This window comes from Dipodomys spectabilis, unplaced genomic scaffold (assembly GCF_019054845.1).
Source record: "Dipodomys spectabilis isolate Male_0828 unplaced genomic scaffold, ASM1905484v1 ptg000065l, whole genome shotgun sequence".
Taxonomy (NCBI): Eukaryota; Metazoa; Chordata; class Mammalia; order Rodentia; family Heteromyidae; genus Dipodomys; species Dipodomys spectabilis.
Genome location: NW_024870742.1, coordinates 3488238 through 3511077, shown reverse-complemented (window position 1 = coordinate 3511077; position 22840 = coordinate 3488238). Strand labels below are relative to the sequence as shown.

Below are 22840 nucleotides of genomic sequence, written 5' to 3'. Positions count from 1 at the left end.
TCTTTTGGTGATGTCACAATGAGCTGATGGTGTCATAATAACAATTTGATGTCACTGCTGATTTATAATGCTACAATGGTTATTAGGTCACATTATGTTTCTGATATCAACACACATGTCAAATTTGAAATACAATGAAAAAGTTGGGCGCTGGTGGCTCACACCTGTAATCCTAGCTACTCAGGAGGCTGTGATCTGAAGATAACAGTTCAAAGCAAGCTAAAGCAGGAAAGTCCATGAGACTCTTATATCCAATAAAAACCACTAGAAAACCAGAAGTGGCGCTGTGGCTCAAGCGATAGAATGCTCACCTAGAGCTGAAGAGCAGGGAGTGCACCCCAGCTCAGATTTCAAGCTCCACGAACCACGACCCACACACACACACACAAAAAGATTAAAAATAGACATTCACATTCTGTCTATAAAATCACAATGAAAATGTGTCCTCTTATCACTGTAGTTTTGTGATGTCAAAAGTAGTTGATGCTGTCATAATGAGAATGTTATATCACATTGGTGATGTCACAAAGGGTTCGTTATGTTACAATGGCATGTCTGATATCAATTGTCAGTTCATAATGAGGGTATAGTTACACAAAGGGACTGTGATGTCACAAAGGATATGTGTTTTTTCAAAGGTGCTAAGAGGTTCTAATAGGTTTGGGATGTCACAATGTGATAGTGATGTCAAATGACAATGAAAGCTCACAATAGGTTTGTGATGTCACATTGGTGATGAAATCAAATAGTTTTGTGAAGTCACATCTCATAATCACATGTCCAATTTCAGTTGCAACTATTTCACAATGAGGATATGAGTTCACAGAAGAAGAATGAAATATAAAAGGCCATGAATTTTCTAAAATGCTATGAAGACATACTAGATTTTTGAAAAAACAATGGAACAGTGATATCACAATGCGAGGCCACACTGGTGATGAATTTACAAGAGGTGTGTGAGGTCACAATAGGTTGGTGCTATCAAAATGACACATATGATCTCAATTGTCATTAACTCTCAGTGAGTATATGAGCTCACAAAGGGACTGTGATGTCTCCAAAGGCATGCGTTGTCTCAAAAGTGATGCAGTCCTAACAGGTGTGTGTTGTCAGGATGTGACAAAATACTCATAACATCTATCAGTGTGATGTCACCATGATCTAGATGTCAACTGAATTCAGGTATCACATTTCGTTCCTGGATTGGGTATGAGAGGATTGCAATTTCACAGTGGGTTAGTGATATCACAATGGAAATGTGGGATCACAAAGGGATTGTGCTACCACAATGGCTATTAGAACACAATGTGTTTCTACTATAATAGGTTTGTGTTGTCACAATTGGTTGGAAATGTCACCATGCCATGCCAGATCTCAAATGTCATTAATTCACAATGAAGATATGAGTTCACAAAGGGACTATGTTGTCTCCAAAGTCATGTATTGGCACAAATGTGATGAAGTCCTAACAGATTTGTGAGTTCACAATATGATACCGATACCATGGTCTTGATATCTATCAATGTGATGTCACAATATTCATGATGTCAGAGTCAATTTCAAATATCATATATCATACCAGAATTATTATGAGTTTGAAAACATTATAAGCTTACTAAAGGCAGCATATCACACAAGTTATGATTAAAAACTCAAGGTCTTTGGAGCTTAAATTTCTTTCTTCGAAACTGTTTCCTCATTGTGAACTAGTAGAAATTGAAATTACACATGTCATTGTGATATTACAAACTCATAGTGACATCACAAATTCATTTGGTCTCATCACCACTGTGACAACACAAACCCATTGTGACATCACCTTGCTGTTGTGCCTTTGCAATCACACTGTGACATCACAAAGCTATTGTGAACTCTTAGCATCTTTATAAAACACATGACTTCTGTGGCATCACAGACCCTTTGTGTACCCATATCCTCATAGTGAACTAATGAAAATTGTGATCACACATAGCATTGTATCATCACAAATACTTTGAGCAATAATTATGACTGTGAAATCACATTGTCATCATGACATCTTCATCTCATTGTGACATCACCAAACCCCAATGACACCATATCATTTTTTCTTTTTATTTTCTTCTCTGTTATTTATTGTAAGTATACAGAGGGATTGCAGTTACATTAGCGAGGTAATGAGTACATATCCTATCAAACATTGCTGCCTTGACATTATATTGTCATTTGGATGTCATAGACCCATTGTGAATGCCTATTCTTTGATTTCATTCAATTTTAAATGTGCCATGTGAGTTGATATCAGAAACCATTGTGAACTCATAACCTTTGTGACATCAAATTTCTTTGTCACAGAACATTGCTTTTGTTATATCACTAATCCACTGTGACATCAAATACCTCTCCTGTCCTCATAATTTTTGTGACATGCCATTGTGATATCTTAGGCCCTTTGTGAGTTGAAATACTGTGTTCGACCTCATATTTCAGATATGACATGAGATATCTAAAATCCAGTGTAACATCATGATATCACAGCACTGGACATCATAACCATTGTGTCACTTTGGACATCTCAGACCTGTAAGTTCTTCACCTTTTTGATTACATATACGTTGGTGCCATCAGAATCCCTTCCCAAACTCATATATGTATGATTAGTTAATGACAATTGAGATCCTACATGCCATTGTGACATCACCAACCCCTTGGGACATCTCAAATCTATTGAGACCCCTTATCCGTATGGCGTCACCAATTGTGACCTCAAAACATTATTATAACATGATGTTAAGACATTACATTGTCATTATAAAATCACTGTCCTATTGGGTTTTCACATGCTATGACCTCATTCTATGAAGCTTCTTCTATCACCTGGTATCCTCACATTGAATTATGAGTAATTGGAATTGGATATATCATTCTGATATTATAAATAAACTGACTTCACAAGACTTTTGTGACCTCATCACCACTGTGACATCAAAAACCCAATAAGACATCTCATTTTCATTGTGACATCTCATTCCCATTGTGACATTATGGATCACATTTTGCCATACAAACCTATTATGACTTCTTACCACCTTTGAAAACACACGTGACCTCTGTGACATCACAGAACTTTTTTGTATCCATATCCTCATGGGGAACTAATGACAACTGACATCAGACATACCATTGAAACATAACAAATCTTTTCTGACATCATCATAATTGTGAAATCATGTTGCCATTATGACACCACCAGCTAATTTTCACATGTAAAACTACAATGACATCATAGCATTGTAACATCACATTGCCATTCTGATGTCATATACACGTTGTGTTTGCCTATTATGTTATTTGATTCTATTTCTAATGTGGCATGTTGGTTGATATCAGAAACCCATTGTGAGTTCATGACCATTGTGATATCACGGTGCCTTAGTAGCATCACGTTGCCTTTGTTATGTCACATTGCCAAATTGATGTCACAAAGGGATTTTGATGTGGCAATGGTTATGACATCACAATGAGTTTCTAATATCAACCCATATGCCACATTTCAAATACAATGAAATCACAGATCAGGCACTCATAATGTGACTATGATATCACAATGACATAATGGCAAATCCTATAGTGTCATTGTCATTTTGTGATGTCACCATAAGCTAAAGATGTCATAATAACAATGTGATATGACACTGGTTATGACGTCACACAGGGTTTATAATGTTACAATGGTTATGAGGTCACAATGTGTTTCTGATATCAACTGATATGCCACATTTGAAATATTATGAAATAACAGGATATACATTCACAGTGTGTCTATGGCAGCAAAATGACAATGCTATGATGTCACTGTAGCTTGGTGATGTCACCATGAGCTGATGGTGTCATAACGACAGTCTGATGTCAAATTGGTGATGATGTCACAAAGGGTTTGTGATGTCAAAATGGCATGTCAAATCTCAATTGCCATTAGTTTATAGTGAGGATATAAGAATGAAATCATAATGACATACACAAATGAACTGTGATGACACAAAGGCCATGTGTTTTTGTCAAAAGTGCTAAAATTCCTAACAGATTTCAGTTTTCAAAATGTTAATGATATAAAAATGGGTTAGTGATGTCAAAACTAGTTTGTAATGTCACATCTTATTTCAAATTTAAATTGCTACAAGTTCATAATGAAACACGTTCATAGAAAGAGCTTGATATCCCAAAGGCCATGAATTTTCTAAGATGTGATGAGGGCATAATAGATTTGTGAAAGCATGATGGTACAGTAATACCACAATTGCAATATGATGTCAAATTATGTCATAAGAGTGTTATGTAACAATTAGTTGGTGATGCCATAATAGTGATGAGTTCAAAATACCTTTGTGATGTTGCAATAGATTGCTGATGTGACAATGGCATGCCAGACGTCAATTGTCATTAACTCACAATGAGTATATAATTTTAGAATGTGATTGTGAGGATTCCAAAGGCATTTGTTGGCACAAATGTGATGAAGTCAGAACAGATTTGTGATGTGACAATGTGACACAACAGTCATTGCATCTAGCAATGTGATGTCAAAATATTCATGATGTCACAGTATATTTCTAGTATTTCCCTAATTCTAATGACAGCTTGTGGAATAGATCTATGTGCTGAGTCCTTCATTGCATGCTCTGTGCTGAGTCTTGCACAGGGAGCTATGTGCAGATTCTTTCATAGGGTGCAGTGTGCTGAGTCTTGCATTGGGTGCTGTGTTCTGAATCTTTCACAGGATGCTGTGTGCTGAGTCAAGCTAAGAGTGCCATGTGCTGTGTCCTTCTCAGGATGCATTCTTTCATTGGGTCCTTGTAAGAGCTACATACTGAGACGATTATGCAGACAAGAAGTTTGAGCTCAGATATGTCTCCATGGCAGGGACAAAATTATGTATTACTGAAGACTAGTGAGTTGTCTCCTGAAGACAATTGTTTTGTTCTGCTTTGGCTAAGTCATTGACCTTGAACTCAGGGCCTAGGCTCTGATCCTTACCTCTTGGGCACATGGCTACCACTCCACCATATGGAACCACGGATCCCCTTGCAGCAGAGTGCCATGACCTAGGGGTCGATAGCTGCTTTCTCAGGAAGCTGAGATCTGAGGATCTAGGTTCCAAACTATCCCAGACACAAAAGATCCTATGAGACTATTATGTCCAATTGACCCCTAAGAAACCTGAAGTGGAAGCTTGGTACTTTTGGCTCATGCCTGTCATCCTAGCTACTCAGGAGGATGAGATCTGAGGATCATAGTTCAAAGCTAGTCTGGGGCAGGAAAGTCCTTCCTTTAGACACTTAGCTCCAATGGGTCACCAGAAAACCTGAAGTGGCTCTGTGGCTCAAGTGATAGAGCACTAGACTTAAGCTGAAGAACTCAGGGACAGCACGCAGGCCCATGCATCATCTCCTACAACCAACAACAACAAAAAAGCAGAAAAAAATCTAACAAACCTGAAGTAGAGGGCTGGGAATGGGCCTTAGGGGTAGAGTGCTTTGCATATATGAAACCCTGGGCTTCATTTCTCAGGACCACCTCACTAGAATAAAGCCTGAATTAGCTCCGTGGTTCAAGTGGGAGAGAGCTATCCTTGTGCAAGAAAAACAAAGTACAGTGCTGAGTTCAAGCTCCAGGACTGGTGTATGCGCGCGCACGTGCACACACACAGACACACACACACACACACACACACAGACACACACACACACACACACACAGACCAGAAGTGAAACTGAGACACAGAATGGTAAAGCACTGGGCTTCTGCATTGAGCTCATGTTCAGCACCCAGGCCCTGTGTTCAACCCAAACCTAGCCACCCAGGGCCCAACAAGGAGAGGTCAAATGTTTCAAAACATGATGAGCTTCACCAGCCCTAGATGACAGGAAGCTTTCTGTTATGTGATATGTGCTTGGATTTCCCAAGCTTCCAGAAACCTAGGAAACGCATCATAGGCCCATCATCACCTGCAATTAAACATTTCATTAGGTTCAATATCTTAGTTTTCTGCCAGAAGAACTCCTGAATTTTATTGAGCACTGTATCTGAACACCGGAATATAGTCTCACAAAGGCAGGATAAGTGCAGGGAACTTGGCCTGCCAATAGAGGTTACACAAATGAAGGCATCCTGTCAAAACAGCGAACTGGGGAGAGAGATAGCTTGGGGTACAAAGAGGCCTTTTTCTCTGGGCCTTCAGAGCCTACCCACACTCATCCTCACTAATTGGCCCAGATGGAGTTGTTTCATTGCTGTACAGGAGTAAGGCCTTTTGTTTTCCTGTTCAGACAATGAGTGAGACTTCTTCCCACACCATGGGGTAGGGAGAAACCCTCAGGCTACACGGAACAGTAAGGGGAGTACCTGAACATGCACTGTTTCGAAAGCACTCTCTATGCTATGAAATCATTGTATTATAAACAAATTTCCTAGTTTGGTGCTGTTCATTATAACTACTCTGGAGCTACACCTAAAGGAACATCCATACATACGCAAACACATGGAGGTACAGGACCTTTTTGTGGGGGCAGGTCCTAGGGTTGGATTATGACCGTAGGCATTGTTCCTGAGCTGCTTTTGCTCAGGTATTGCTTTAACTTTCAGTCTCAGCCCCACACCTGGGCTTTTCTCTGAGCTCTTAGAAATAACAGTATCATGGACTTTCCAATACTGGCTGGATTCAAACTAAGGTTCTCTACATCTCAGCCTCCTCAGAGCTGAGATTAGAGTCAGAAGCCACTGGCTCTTCCCTTTCTTTCCTTCTTCATTTTTTACTCTGGACAAGCTGACTTCTTAACAGGGTCATTCCATTGGTTTGAATTTATAAGTAAACTACCCAATGTTCTTTATAGATGCTTTCTCTGAAAACGATTTTCTCTCCTCATCTTCTCCTCTGGTCACAGGCTTGCAACCAAAAGTGAGAAATGAGTGTTCCAGGATTTGGGAGCAAATGCCCACAGGACACATCAGTTCAGTCACTTAGCATTGAGCTGCAGTAAATTTACTGTCTCAGGATGAGTGGAACAAAAGCTGGAATGATTCTCATGCAGTCTGCACTGCTCCTTTTGCCTATAAAATGACCTACTAATTATGAGTGTTTCCAACCTTAAGTATCTAGAACACACTAGAAACATCTTCCTGTTTCTGTTTTTCTCCAGTACCTCTCGAGATTTAGACTAAAGGTTTGTGTGGAGCGGTTCCTCGGCGAATCCCTGAGGAAAGTTGCTTGAATCTTCCTCACATCCCTGTCCAAAGCCAGCCTGAGCAGGAAGTTGTGAGTCTCTTTTCTCCAATAAACCACCAGAAAACCAGAAGTGGAGCAGTGGCCTAGCGGGTAGAGTTCCAGCTTTGAGAGAGAAAGCCAAGCAGGAGATATTGGCCAGAGCAGGCTGGAAAGCCTGGAAGGTGCTTATGTCCAATTTTTATCGACCAGATGGCTGGAAGTGGAGCTGTGGTGGTGGTAGAGCCTCAGGATTGTATTGGGCCCTGAGTTTAAGCCCTGGGATGACTACAAAAAAATTCAAAGGGAGAAGGCCAAGTTATGTATCAGTGCCTTACCTACTTATGTGTGTATTACCTCCCTGAGTGCAAACAGACCATATGCAATGCTTCTGCTTTTATTTACTGATTTATTTTTCAGAGATGTCTGTTGCACGAACTGCATCTTAATCTTCATTTCAGGCCCATCGCTTTTCTCTTCCAGGGTTTCAGGCCTGTGTCCTTATATGATGCACACTTAGGCTTTCAGCAGGGTTTATTTACATTTTATTATGAGGCCAACACAGGAACAATCACAAATCAGGGAAGGGAAGACAAGATCAGGTTTCTTAGAAGTAACCGGTATTCAGAAAAATTAATTTGCGGACGAAAAATGGAAGCATATTTATGTAAAAAATACCATTAAGAAAAAGATGAGAGGGCTGGGAATGTGGATTAGTGAGAGACTGTTTGCCTAGCATGCAAGAAGCCCTGGGTTCGATTCCTCAGTAGGACATACACAGAAAAAGCCAGAATTGGTGCTGTGGCTCAAGTAATAAAGTGCTACATATAGTACCCAGGCCTTGAGTTCAACGGAGAACTGACAAAGAGATAGATAGGTAGGTAGGTAGGTGGGTGGGTAGATAATAGATAGATAGATAGATAGATAGATAGATAGATAGATAGATAGATAGATAGATAGATAGATACAAACATGATAGATGAATCTGCTCTTGGACGTCAAGAGGGAAGAAGGGAACAATTAGCAGTCATGAGGCCTTCTGCAGTGTGCCAGGATACCAGCATCGCATTCACATAACCACAGAGCAGGAAGACTGTCTCTCTCCCACTTCTCAGGCAGCTGAGGGCCCCAGAGCCAAGAGGGAAGAGCCAGGTGCTTGGAGAGAGAAGAGAAATGGCCCTGCTTCTCCTTGGACTGGGGATTGGCATTAATGATGTGCAGAAGGAAGGAAGGAGATTGGACTCACCGAGGTAGAAGAAGGGCCTTCAAATCTGAGAAATGAAGAATGAAAAACCCACTCCTTAAAACCAGAGATCAGGGTTTTCAACTCTGTTCCTTCCCCCCCCACACACACACACTCGCACACTAAACTGGCTCTCTGTTGGTAACCTAAAGATAGTTTGAGGCTCCCTTCACCTGAGGGAGGAAAGTTAATCAGTCATTGTTTGAAGAGGCTGAGAAAAGCCTGACCCTGGTATAACTCTAACAAATGTTTGAAGTCCCCCCTCCCCCGTTGCTGGTTGTGCATGGAATTAATGAAGTGGTTTTGCAGCTCACTTTCCTGTTGAGTGTGTACATTCTGCCTCCTAATCCTGCAGGCCTTGGTCTCTTCACCTAGCCTGGCTTTTGAAACTATTTTCTGTCCTTCATATACAGTGATACAATGGAGTTCTTCCTGCTAACAGGGCTAGTGCTTGGACCCTGAGAACTTCATTTGAACCCAGGATGGGTCAATAATGTTTCTTTCCTGCTTCTACAGCTTGAGAATTCTAAGAACATTTAGAGTGCAAGTAACTTCTCATCACCAAGGGAAACCCAGGAAGCTCTTGAACATCTGAGGTTTCAGAAGTGGAAGTCAGAGTGTCATAGACTTTCCTACTCTGGCTGACTTTACCCTGTGATCCTGAGACCTCAGCCTCCTAAGATAGGTTGATGGGCGTGAGCTACTGATTCTCTGCTAGGTTCACAACTGTAATGACATTTTCAGTACAAGTCAACTGCTTATCACAAAGGGCTTGGGGAGCATATTAACCCTTTCAACATTGGATCTTTCAGAACCCTGTAGCACACAAGGTTATAATGCTAGAGTCTCAGAGACTGGGCATATGGATCTACTAAACTTGAACCTTGAGCTCTGACTCCAATTCTGGTATACATCAGCATTCATTTTCCAGAGAATGTTCTTTTAATTAGCAAATAGGAAAAGTACTTTGATTAACCCTCACATTTTTCCAGTTGTGTGTCTCGAACTCAAGCCTGGGCACTGTCTCTGAGCCCTTCAGCTCAATGCAAACAGTACCACTTGAGCTACAGTGTCTTTTGGTGGTTCATTGGAGATAAGAGTCTAACAGGCTTTCCTTGCTTAGCCTTTCTTTGAACTGTGGTCTTCAGCTCCCAGTCTCCGGAGAAGCTAGTTTTCCAGATGTCAGCACCAGAATCTGGCCTATTATTTTTGAAAATCCTGGGGCTTGATCTTAGGGCCTGGGCACTCTCTGTGAGCTTGTTTTTCTCAAGACTAGAGCTCTACCACTTGAGCCACTCCACAGCTTCTGGGTTTTTCTGAGTATGTGGCACTGAGGATTCAAACCATGGCATTCATGCATGCTGAGCAAGCTCCTTACCACTAAGTCACATTTCTAGCCCCACCCTTAAATTTTATCCCTCAACTTGCCTATCCTCAAGAAAAGGCCTCTGATTATAAATCATCTAAAGAAATCCCTATAGGAAGGTTTCCAAAAATAAAGAAGACAAAGCTCATCTGTGGGCGAGACTCTAAACATGTGAAGACTGTAACAAATGCTTCCATTTAATTATGTATCATGTTTCAACACTTAATAAAGTATAAATGAAAATGAGTCGATGTCTTAAATTATTGTGAATCATTTTATAATAGATGTAAAACATGTACTAAATATTATGTGTATAATAATACTAAATACAATAAACAATAAATAAATGAATCAAATAAAAAATAAAATACAAAATCAATAATAAAATTTATATGTAATAAACATACATATGTAAGTATATATCATATATTACACATGTATAGTAATATTATTTTCCATTGCAGGGCATTCATTTGGGCTTTCATATCTCTAGCTTGAATTTGTTTTCCTCAAAGACAGTAAGCTTCGTCTTCACTCTTGGTGCAAAAGAGTTACCTGGAGGGTGAGATCAAATCACAGCAATTACAGAAATACTGTAATTACAGTTCCACGACAGTAGCTTAATTTTTTTTTTTTTTTACTGAAAGCAGTTATGTTCATTCAGTTTCATACAGAGCATTTAAAAAAAAAAAGCAGTGTAGAATTTTATACAGCTTTTCAGACATCCTTCCATTATCCCCAAAGTGTTTCTCTGAGAACTACATTGTTTCTTTTTTTGTACATTTTTATGGCAAAAATGTTGTACAGAAGGATCACAGTTACATGAGCAAGGTAATGAGTTCATTTCCTATTGAGCATTGTTGCCTCCTCTTTTGTTTGTTTTCCCCCTACCTTCCTTCCCTCCCTTCTCCACAACTACTCCCCCTGCCGAGCTCAGTGACTTTTTTTTATTTTTGGCTTGGCACGGGGTTTGAACTCAAGTAGTGGCAACGCTGCACCTTCCCTCACATTGCTACAGATTTACCAAGACCCTGAGTACAAATTCCAGGTTAAGGAAGGAAACTGGCAGAAATTCCAAACCAGAGATCTTTATTTCTTTTTAATTTAGTTAAATAATTAATTAATTGTTTTATTTATTCTTTATTTTTAACCACGGGGCTTGAACTCAGGTTGTGGCTATGCTGACTAAGCTTCCATCACCCTAGGCTGTGGTGCAGTCTCTGGACCCATAGCCCATCCTGGGATCCTAGGCCCTGAGGGTTTGCAGGAAGAAAAAAAAGGAGGATACCACAAAAAGTGGCGAGCTTCAGAGGGCTGGGGTATTATGTCTTTTTCTTTGCACCGTGTGTCTGAATGACAAGGTTACAAAGTGGGCATGACCTGCCATTGCTCAGACATGCAAGGCAAGCACTCTACCACTGAGCCACCTTCTATTTTCTCATTCCTGGGAGAAGCTGCACATGAAGACAACACTGATCCTCATTTTCAGTCTGTACCTTTGAATACGGAGGAACATCTCTCCTCTGTTCTCCATCAATTCCCTACTTTCCAGTTAGAATGACTTAGAACAATAAAAATGTAAAAAGAGAAAATAAATCATCATGAAAAAAACAGATGCAGAAAATTCACTGTATTTTTCCCACAAGTTCAACCAATATGAACTATTGGGGAAATACATGGACACCTTATTCCCACTGGCACTGAAAGACTCTAGTTAGGCAATTCTGATGAAGATGAGCAACAAAACCAAAAAGGGAGAAATCGTATCAATTGCAAGAAAAAAAAGGAAGGAAATAGAAGAAGCAATCCAAAAATTCATATGGAAAATTAAAAGACCCCGAATAGCAAAAACACTCCTCAACGGAAAGAACACTGCTGGAGGAATATCAATACCAAATTTCAAACTCTACTATAAAGCCATAGTAATCAAAACAGTTTGGTATTGGCATAAGAACAGATCTCAGGACCAATGGAATAGAATTGAAAACCCAGAAATGAACCTACAGACCTATAGCCATCTAATTTTCGATAAGGGAGCTAAAACAATAGAATGGAAGACAGACAGCCTCTTCAGTAAATGCTGCTGGCAAAACTGGTTAACTACATGTAGAAAACTAAAGCTAGATCCTTATATATCACCCTGCACCAGAATCAACTACAAATGGATCAAAGACCTTGAACTCAAAGCAGACACTCTGAAAACATTACAGGATGGAATAGGAGAAACCCTGGGTCTCCTTGGCTCAGGCCGAAATTTTCTGAATAGAGACCCGGAAACACAACAAATCAAAGAAAGGTTGGACAAATGGGATTGTATAAGGTTGCAGAGCTTCTGCAGGGCAAATGACATAGCTAGCAAGATCAATAGAAAGCCCATGGATTGGGAGAAGATCTTTACCAGCCATAAAACGGACAAGGGTCTCATATCTAAAATATACTTGGAACTCAAAAAATTAAACCACCCAACAACAAATCCTCAAAGAAACAACTGCCCAATAAGTAAGTGGGCGAAAGACTTAAAGAGAAGCTTCTCTGAAGAAGAAAGAAGGATGGCCAATAGACACATGAAGAAATGTTCAACATCCCTAGCCATAAAAGAAATGCAAATCAAAACAACATTGAGATATCACCTCACTCCAGTTAGAACAGCAAAAATCAAGAGCTCTAACAACAACAGATGCTGGAGGAGATGTGGACAGAAAGGAACCTTACTTCATTGTTGGTGGGAATGTAAACTTTTTCAACCACTTTGTAAAGCAGTATGGAGGTTCCTCAAAAGACTCCACATAGAGCTCCCCAATGACCCAGCAATCCCACTTTTGGGCATTTACCCAAATGATCACAAACAAGGCCACACTAAAGCTACCAGCACAACTATGTTTATTGCAGCATTATTTACCATAGCTAAGATATGGAACCAACCCAGATGCCCTTCAGTAGATGAATAGATCAAGAAGATGTGGTATATATACACAATGGAATTCTATGCCTCCATCAGAAAGAATGACATTTCCCCATTTGTTAGGAAATGGAAAGGCTTGGAAAAAATTATATTAAGTGAAGTAAGCCAAGCCCAAAGAAACATAGGTCCCATGGTTTCCCTTATTTGCAATATCTAGTATGAGTCAAGCGGAAAAAGTCAGAGAATGTGATGTTAGGAAAACGAACCCTCAAATATGTATTTTAATGTTTTTGTTTCTTTCATGCATGTGTTTCTAACGCATTTATAAGATTATTTCTTTGTTGCTTTGTATGTCCCTCCCCCACAGTGTAACCCCCGCTTTCACTATATTTGATGTCAGTATAACATGTGGAGAAGATGGGGACAAACAAGTCGTTTAAGGATTCAGGTGGACCTGTTGCAACAATGAGAAGTACAAAATGTCATGTCAAAACCAGCTTTACAATGTCGGTGGGGGGAAGGGGGGGTATGATTGGGTGTGGGGGAGGGGGGAGGCTGGGAAGGGAGGTGAAGGGTAAACAAAGGAGGAGGCTGCAATGCTTGGTAAGAAATGTATGCATTATCCTGCCCATGTAATTGTAACCCCTCAGTACAGTATGTTCTCAAATAAAATAAAATTAAATTAAAAAAAAAACAAAGAAAAAAGAAAAAGTGAGAAATCGTATCAATTGCAAGAAAAAAAAAATGGAGTAGGATCCAAGCAAATTTCTTCTTTGTGCTGCTGAAAATAATCGGCTTACTAGAGTGTGGTGACTACTTTCCATAAAGGCCACTCATGTGAATACTAGGGATGACAATGAATATACCCCTCTTCATCGGGAAGCCTACAGTGGACATGTAGACATTGTCCATGAGTTGGTGGCTCAAGCAGCAGATAGTCATGCAATAATTGTTAATGGCTGGATACCCCTGCGCAGTGTTTACTCGTGGAATAATACCAGTGTGGCGTCTTTCTTACTTCATCATGATGCAGATACCAATGCCCAAACTAAATGCCTCTTGACTCCCTTGCATCTTGCTGATGGGAATATAGATAGCAAAGATACACTAGATCTCCTTCTGTTGAACCATTATATCAAACCAGGTCTGAAGAAAAACTTGGAAGAAACTGCCTTTGATATTACCAAAAGGATAAGTATGTATCACTACTCTTTGAAGTTGTGGAAGGTTGTACAAACTGTTCTATTAAGTTGTAATGGTTCGGTTAAGTTTCTTTTCTTTTATCTTTTTTTTTGTTGAATTTTATTATTTTACTGTGAAAACACCATACAGAGGGGTTAAAATTACATGGGCAAGGTAATGAGTACATTTCTTATCAAGCATTGTTGCCTCCTCCTTTATTTCCCCTTCCCATACCTTCTCATCTCCCCCCCACTCCCATCCCCCCTCACTACCCCTCCCCCCCATCAAAGTTGTAAAGTTCGTTTTTCTACCTGACGTCTTGTATATCTCATTGTTGCAATGGGTCAACCCGTATCCCTATTTAAACAATTTGTTTCTTCCCTTCCCCTCCACAAATCATACCAACATCAAATAAAATTAAAGTAGGGGTTTTACGGTGGTGGAGGGACATACAAAGCAGCAAAGATATCATCTTATAAATATGTTAGAAACAATTGCAAGAAAGAAAAAAATAACATATGAATCCTTATCTTGGGGTTCAATTCAACTAATATCAACTTATCTGACCATTTCTGTTTGTCTCAGACATATATTAGTTATTGCAAATAAGGGAAACCATGGGATCTATGTTTCTTTGGGCCTGGTTTACTTCACTTAATATATTGTTTTCCAATTCTTTCCATTTCCTAACAAATGGGGCAATGGCATTCTTTCTGAGGGAGGCATAAAATTCCATTCCATAGAATTCTATTTTCTTAATCCATTCATCTACTTAGGGGCATCAAACAAGACCATACTAAAGCTACCAGAACAACTATGTTTATCGCAGCATTATTTAGCATAGCTAAGATATCAGTTACGTTTCTTAAACATCAAAATGCCAGTCCATTCTTTGTGTCCATACAAAATATTTTCACAATCCAAATAACAGCAATATCTTACTGTAAAAATTCCGTGGAATTTTTCCAATTGAATTGCCTGACTTTGATGTCAAAATGCATTTGAGTTGTTTGTGTACATCTATAATGATTTCTGCAGAGTTTGTGATTTTTTTAATCAGAAATAATTTGATCTTATCTGTTGAAATGAGTGGTACAGAAGCTAATGATATTTCTGGTTCTTGACTGAAAAAAGTATATTTTAAAATATTCTATATTCTGTGTTTGCATAATATCCATAATCTATTTAATTCTTTCCTAGATATACTTTGAATTCAACATTGTTTTATAATATGTTATTTATTAATAAATGTGTCCTTTCAGATTGCATTTCATATAGAAAATTTAAGATTATTTTTTTCTAGGTTCTTTTTTTTTTCTGGTCCAGTCATGGGCCTGAACTCTGGGCCTCTGAACTCTGAACGCTGACCCTCAGCTCTTCAGCTCAAGGCTAGCGCTTTACCACTTGAGCCACAGAGCTACTTCTGACTTTTTTCTTTTTGCGTATGTGGTGCTGAGATATCGAACCCAGGGCCTCAAGCATGCAAGGCAAGCGCTCTACCACTGAGCCACCTTCCCAGCCCCTTTTTCTAGGTTCTTATAGTAGTTTGTTTCTTTGGGATAAAATGATAATGTTAACTAATTTCAAAAGTTTTGTAAAGTTCTATGTAAAGGCCTTTCTAAGGTGAAGATTTAATACACTGATGTCAAACTAACGTTTAATTCTAACACTTGCATATATTGTTACACTTGTAATTTTGTAATCAACCTTTTAATAACTGTTTTTCATTTCTGCAACTGAACAATGAAAAATATGGAATACTTCACAAATTTTCATATTATCCTTGTGCAAGTGTTATGTTAATCTCTGTATTGTTGTAATTTCGGTATACGTGCTGCTGAAGCATGTAGTATCCTCTAAATTTAAGTAGTTAATGATGCAATATTTATACAGGCTTATATCCTTGGGTGCCTATTTGTAGCAAGGAAACCTTATTGTTCCTAACAATACTATTGATCTTATTTCCCTAAAATAATCTGTATAGTGGAAAAAAATTATATTGTTCGGTCGATTGCTCACATTTGCGTTTTTTTGTCAATGACAATTTTAAGGCTTTTCCATTTTAGATTTGATCATACTTTGAAGCACTTATAGCTAGGTCCTAAGGTGATGGCTTTTTCAAGTTCTTATTTATGTAACTGAGTTAGCTTTGTGGAGCTAATAGATTCAATGTAAGCTTGCTTAAGAGCTACTTATAAACTTCTTCAGCTTAAATTTTCCAAATGAGGTCTTACTGGCACAAATTTCTACCTGACCCTTTATCCTTCTTCCATGTAGGAACAGACCAACCAGAATATCCTACCTTGACAGCATAGATTGTCTTACTGGAACAAAACTAATCTTAGTTACAAGGGACCATAGAGAGATGAACAGTTCAGCAGAACTGTTCAGACTAGAAGGTATTTTATCAAAATTTAAGTGTCTATTATACCTACCATTTCAAAAGTAACTAACGCCAAGGTGAAAAAAATTCTTCATATGCATGATTTCCTAATGTCTGGACTGTCTACCTTCCAACCAGGCAGGAACTTACACTACTGCCTTTCTATCACGAAATATTTCCATAGCTCCAGGAGAAGTCCATGTTTCTCCTCATTATTAAGCCTTAAATTGGTAATGTTTTAATCACAGTGTTTCCTCTTGCCTCCAGGCTGTAAATCTACAAATGCTAAAGATTTAGGTCTAACTCTACCTATCACTGAGGTACAGATAATGCAATAATACTTTAAAACAGAGTTGTCTTTGATACCCTAACTACAACAGAGCAATGCAAAACATGTGCCCTTTTTATTATATTATATATAGTTATATATTTTATATTTATATGTGCTGATTTCATATTTCACACAATGAAACTTAGTAGAATTAATTGATAATTTGACAAATAAATTGATAATTATTTATTCCAATAAAGAGAATTAGAATACAAATAATTAGGTTTAGAATACAAACTAGAATATAAAAAGTATCACTGTAATGTCTTCACTATAAACTTGTGATACCTTCTAAGTGTTCTTGTTCTTCTGAATTCACATGGTAAAAAAAAAATGTTGATTTCCTCTAAAGTATAAGGAATTTTACTCTGCTGCTCTGTTTATTGTTTCAACTCGCTTGTTCCAAACTGTTTTTTCTCCATATTTCTGAAGCATGCCTATTGATTAGACCCAAATTTTTCTGATATTATGTATACAAGATATTATCTTCTGCAAGATGTATGGGTCCTAGGATCCCATGTCCCAGTTACCCGCATCATCAGATAACAGGGTCAAGACTTCTCAACTAGGCCCAGGCAACATGCCAACAGAAATAATTGAAGAGCCATGTCAATTTCTCATTTCCAATAATATTTCAGGGCCCCAATTCCTTGAGAAGCAGGAATTAGCAGTAAGCAATAGTGAAATGCAAGTCAACTTAAAATGAAGGATGAGACCACAAAATCTATGAGAAAGTACTGCAATTCAAACTTTCGGTTTACAGATAACTAGCCCATAGGAGTGAACAAGATCACAAAGTGTCACAAGACTATTTTTAATAGCCCTTCCCTAATGATTAATGAATGATTTCAGTCCAGCATAAGTGGGCCTGAAAAATGGCTCCTGGAACGATAGATCCACAATTGGTCTATAAAGGTCAGGAAAACTTGACTTAGAGGTCAAATGTACTTCAGAAAAAAATTAATTTAGAATATCCTTAGTGCTTGATAACACTGTGATATGTACAAGTTCCCATGTCGAAAACAAACTTTACAACTTGGGTGCGGGGGAGGGGAGGGAAGATTGGGTCGGGGTGCAGGGGGAGGATGCAAAAGGATGAGAAGTGGAAACAAAGGAGGAGGCTACAATGCTTGATAAGAAATGTACTTATTATCTTCCCCACGTAATTGTAACCCCTCTGTACAGTATTTTCACAATAAAAAAAATACACTGGTACTTCAGTAAAACTTGGTTCTGTGGTATAAAAATGTTGTCATTCTCAAAATATTTAATCTCCTGAAAGTGTATTCGTTTTCAAATAATCTTTGAAAAATCAAATTCTCAAACCAGGTACTAGTGGCTCACACATGTAATCCTAAATACTCAGGAGGCTGAGATTTGAGGATCACGGTTCAAAGCCAGCCCAGGCAGGAAAGTCCGTTAAACTCTTATCTCCAATAAACCACTCGAATATCAGAAGTGGCACTGTGGCTCAAGTGGTAGAGTGCTTGCCTTGAGCTGAAGAACACATGGACAGTGCCCAAGCCCAGAGTTCAAGCCCCACGAACTACCAAAAAAAAATCACATTCACCAAAATAACATTTGACTAATAAATGATACTTAGTGGCAATAGAGTTATAATAGAGGTACAATAGAGTTGATTTACTTACCCAGCACTAATGCCAATCAGGTTCAACCATTCATTAAACTGTAGAAATAGTACCACCCACCATTTGTGTTATTCATTAGGTGCCTTTCAAATTTGTTAAATGTATCAGCCTCCCATATTTCAAACTCAAACGTTAGATAATAAAGTAAATTTCATCATTTAATAAGGTACATTTTAAAAAGTCACAAATAGTTGCCTTATCATATGTTATTTTATGTTTTTCCTATCTGTCTAACATAGTAAGTCTTGAATATGGGTACTTGTCAGAGATGTGACAAGCATAAAATCTGTCTTCTATTTCTATCATATTCCTCTATAATAGTAAATTTTAATTTTCTTTTTTTCAAAACTTAAATGTAGTACAAAATATTATCCCATGTAAAATAAAATAATCACACACCCTTGTACAAAGCCATTTATAAAAATTGGTAGTTTGGAATACATTCTAAACCATTTTTAAACTTTCTTGTTGACTAACGATTAATCTTCTAAATGGATGAGAATTAAATCATGTCTAGGTGCTTCATGCCTCCAGTCGTGCAAATTATTATTGCAGATGAATGAATTATGGAAATATAAGCTGACATAAGTTCAAGTATATGCAGGATTGAAACTCCATGGAATGTATATAAACCTTTCAAACTATCAACAGACAGTTTAACAGAATGACTATCAGGAAGTTGAAGCCAGAGAGGAATAATTTTAAATGCATAGAATGAATGAAAAATGGAACAAGGGGCAAGCACAGCTAGAATATCAATGTACACATGTGATAAGGAAGTGGTAAATCTGAAATACATCTTGGAGAAGGAGTTGGTTGACTATGATAGAAGGAGTGAAATCTGATCCAGGAGCATTGGACAATTAGATGGACATATTTAATTGTAACACACTTGCACAACCTTTTGAAATTCAGTTAAAAAACACACAAAAATTATAACCAAACAGCAATCTCTAGAGAGTATGAATATGACCTCTCAAAATTTTAAGCAGTTAATGAAGGGCAGTACTAGGAAAAGCAAACAAAACTATTAAAAGAGGGCAGTTTGGGGTAGGGGAGAAATTTGAACAGATTTAAATAGATTGTCTCAGGTTATAAATCACCTATATTTGCTGCAAATGTTATCTTCCTTCTGCGAGTTCTCTCTGAACTGGATACTCCACTCCTGAGCCACACTTGATAGCTTGTGAAGATAGAATGCAAGAGAAAAGATCAAGAACCCATTACTCCGCTGGAAAGAAAACAATTCTCTATGTTTTCTTTCATCTCTCTTCACTACTCTTTCTTCATACTTTTAAGTCAATTGATTTTGAATTGTATATTTCCTTCTTTATTCTGGAAAAGTAATTGGTGAAAGTAATTCACTAAATATTATTTGCAATTTTTTTTTATCAGGCTGTTTACTTGTTCAAGGGAGTCCATTAAACTTCACCCCTGCATTTGGTTGCCATAAGAACCCAACATTGATGTTAATCATGACAAACTGTAATGTAAAACTTTGTCTCCAAAAAAACCAGTCCAAGAAACTGTGATCACAAATGTTTGGATATCCGTTTTTCTTTTTTTCTTTTGCCTTGAAAGTCTTCTTGTGTCGGGCTGGGAAGGTGGCTCAGTGGTGGAGTGCTTGCCTTGCATGCTTGCTGCCCCGAGTTCGATTTCTCAGCACCATATAAGCAAAAACAAAAAAACCGGAAGTGGCATTGTGGCTCAAGTGGTAGAGCACTAGCTTTGAGCTGAAGAGCTGAGGGACAACGCCCAAGCCCAGAGTGTAAGTCCCACGACCGGACCCCCCCCAAAAAAAAAAAAAGAAAGAAAGAAAGTCTTCTTGTGTCTAAAGTGCCCACAAACATAAGTACTCCAACACTTTTTGGTTCAATCACTTCTAACCTCAAAGATATCCTTTGCTAATAAGATGCTTAGAGGAAACCGAATACTCCACTTTTATCTTCTCTCTTAAGACTCTCCTTAGATACCATATCAGAAACAGTGAAGTTATTCTTTGCAAAATTATTTCAATAGATTATTTTTCTCTTAGTCTTGCATTTGGTCAACAAGATATATGGAAGAGAATAAAGTTAAAGCACCCATACCTTGGATGACAGTGTCTGTTACAAAGGACAATGCTTCTATGTCCTATTTCTATGTCCTCCTCTTAGCTCTTGCCTGATTTCCGATTAATCACAGCTTCTTGGCTCCAAGTCTAGTGAAGGTGAAGGACTCTAAGACCTCCCCCACTGCTACATCTTCATGGTTTCTCCTTTAAAACTCTTTTAAGTTGCCTCCATTGGATGTGGGATTTATTTTCATGTCTTCATTCAATCAGTTCTGCATTGTAGTGAGCCAAATCTGCTCTGTAAAATCACTTTAGGTAGCAAAAATATTACAATCTATATCAAAAAGTTTTGGCCTCCCTCCACTGTTGAAGCCAATTTGCTTAGCTAGGGCTTCTAAGAACACTCTTTTCTTACTTTTTCCATGTGCTCATTTCTTTTCTGATCCCAAAACATTTTGGCTTATGTAATAAGAGAAGTATTCACTATCTCATTTTAATAAGGATTTATATTTGTGAGCCACTTAGAAATGTGAAATCACTGGTTTGAAGTATCCAATCAGAATTTTTTCTGTGTTTCAATGATTCACGTGCAAAGAAATTGTGGAAAGTATTACAAACAAAAAGTGTAAACCCAATAGCTTTTTTCATTGTGGAGGGCACTTTCTCCCTAAATATTTTGACCCAAATTATCTTTTTCAGAGAATTACTGTTTGGTAATTAAAGGTCAATTCACAAATTTTGATGTCTTTTTTTTTTTTTAAGAAATTTGAATTAAATTGCACTATAACCTTGTTTCACACAGTAAGAGACTATTTCCTGGGTAAGGACAGTTTTCAAGGAAAGCTACAGGATTTACAGCAAGGTTTCTGAGGTTTGTTTGTTTAGTGTGAAAATGAGCCATCTTCACTCACATTGCTCCCTTTCCACTAAGTCTCCATGGATTTCTTTGCATGAAAGCTTATTTTCCCAGGCAATTTTAAATTTTCTTAATAGGCTACGTTGTTTAAAAGTTTGAACAATTAAAATTTATGTGTCATATTTTTAAAACTCTTTTGAAATTCCTTTATCAAAACCGCAAATTCACCAATCCTAATTCCACCTTTACCATCAAAAAGAGTTAACATGTTGTTTTCACGATATAGTGTCCATGCAACTATTATTTTCCAGTGGCTTCGTTATGACCATATAAGCTGATGTTGAACAAAATGAACTCCAAGATATGGAATCAGAGAATTTTATTTGCGGTTGTTGTTTTTTATGTATTATGTGATTTCTATTTTCTTTGTTTTTTTCCCTTTGGTTTATCCCTTGCTGTATTTGATTTTGGTACCCTGTGTATTGTGTATACATTTACCTTAATTAGGGAAGGGAAGAGGAACATCACAATGATGACACAAATGACAAAGGCCAAACCAATGCATTAGCAATACTCACAAGACAATATGTTGGAAATATACATTACAACTTGTGAGGGGGTATGTAGGTGAAGGAAAACTGTGAGAAAAGTGAGGGAGGGGGTAACAAGTTTGAAAAGTTATGTATTCACTACCTTACAATTACTGTAACCTGACTGTACATCACTTTGACAATAAAATTATATTTAAAAAATAAGCTGCATAAAATAAAATTTCACTGTATTGGTATAGTTAACATTATTCTTTATATAGTAAAATTAAAAAAATCAATACTATTTGGCATCTAATTTAATTACCCTTTCTTTATCAGAAGTTCGTCAACTTGAATGTTATCCAACTAGACAATATTTTCACAATATATTTGCATATTTTGGAAAAAAATAAATTTAGCACTTCACACACATAAAACCGAAAACAGTTTACTTCTATGGAAACCCATAACTTTTAAAATTAAATAAGTTGTGAGGAAAGAATATATGTGTTCTTCAAAATTCCTATGACTAATAACTACTCATTTTCAGATTCTGAACATTCCATACCTGAGAGATTCAAAACAGTACTTGTTTTCATGTTATATAATTCTGCCATGGATGCAGATTCCAATGGGGTGTTACACATTGAGAAGTCAACAGAAAAATAGCCACATTCTTGTAGAGGATAAAACTATGAAGCATCTGTAATAATTCTTCAAGAGTAAGCAATCCCAAGCTTTATGCCATAAAGTCATCCTAGCCCAACAGTTTCCAACTTGTAAGGTGCACCTTAAAATTCCCTTATTTCACATTATGAATAGCTTATCTGTACTGTGAAAAAATACTGCACCTCTGGTATTGTGATGCCTTCCTTGTTCTGCAAAGAACACCACAATAAACTCAGTTGCATCAATTTTCCCCCAGTGGTATTCTTGAGATCAGAACTCTTGCAAATATTATTTAAATTTATACTTTTTAACTATCATAGATATTCAGGATACTAAGATCAGAAGATTATGGTTCAAAGCCCATCCAGGCAGGAAGGTCCCTTAGAATCTTATCTCCAATAAACTTCTCAGAAAAAGCCAGACACAAGTGGCACTGAGG

General features: G+C 37.8%; 1 pseudogene; it reads right to left on the bottom strand.

Annotated features, from left to right (window-relative positions):
• Positions 1–15676: 15676 nt before the first annotated feature.
• Positions 15677–15776, bottom strand: LOC122108745 (annotated as a pseudogene).
• Between the last annotated feature and the right edge of the window lie 7064 nt (positions 15777–22840).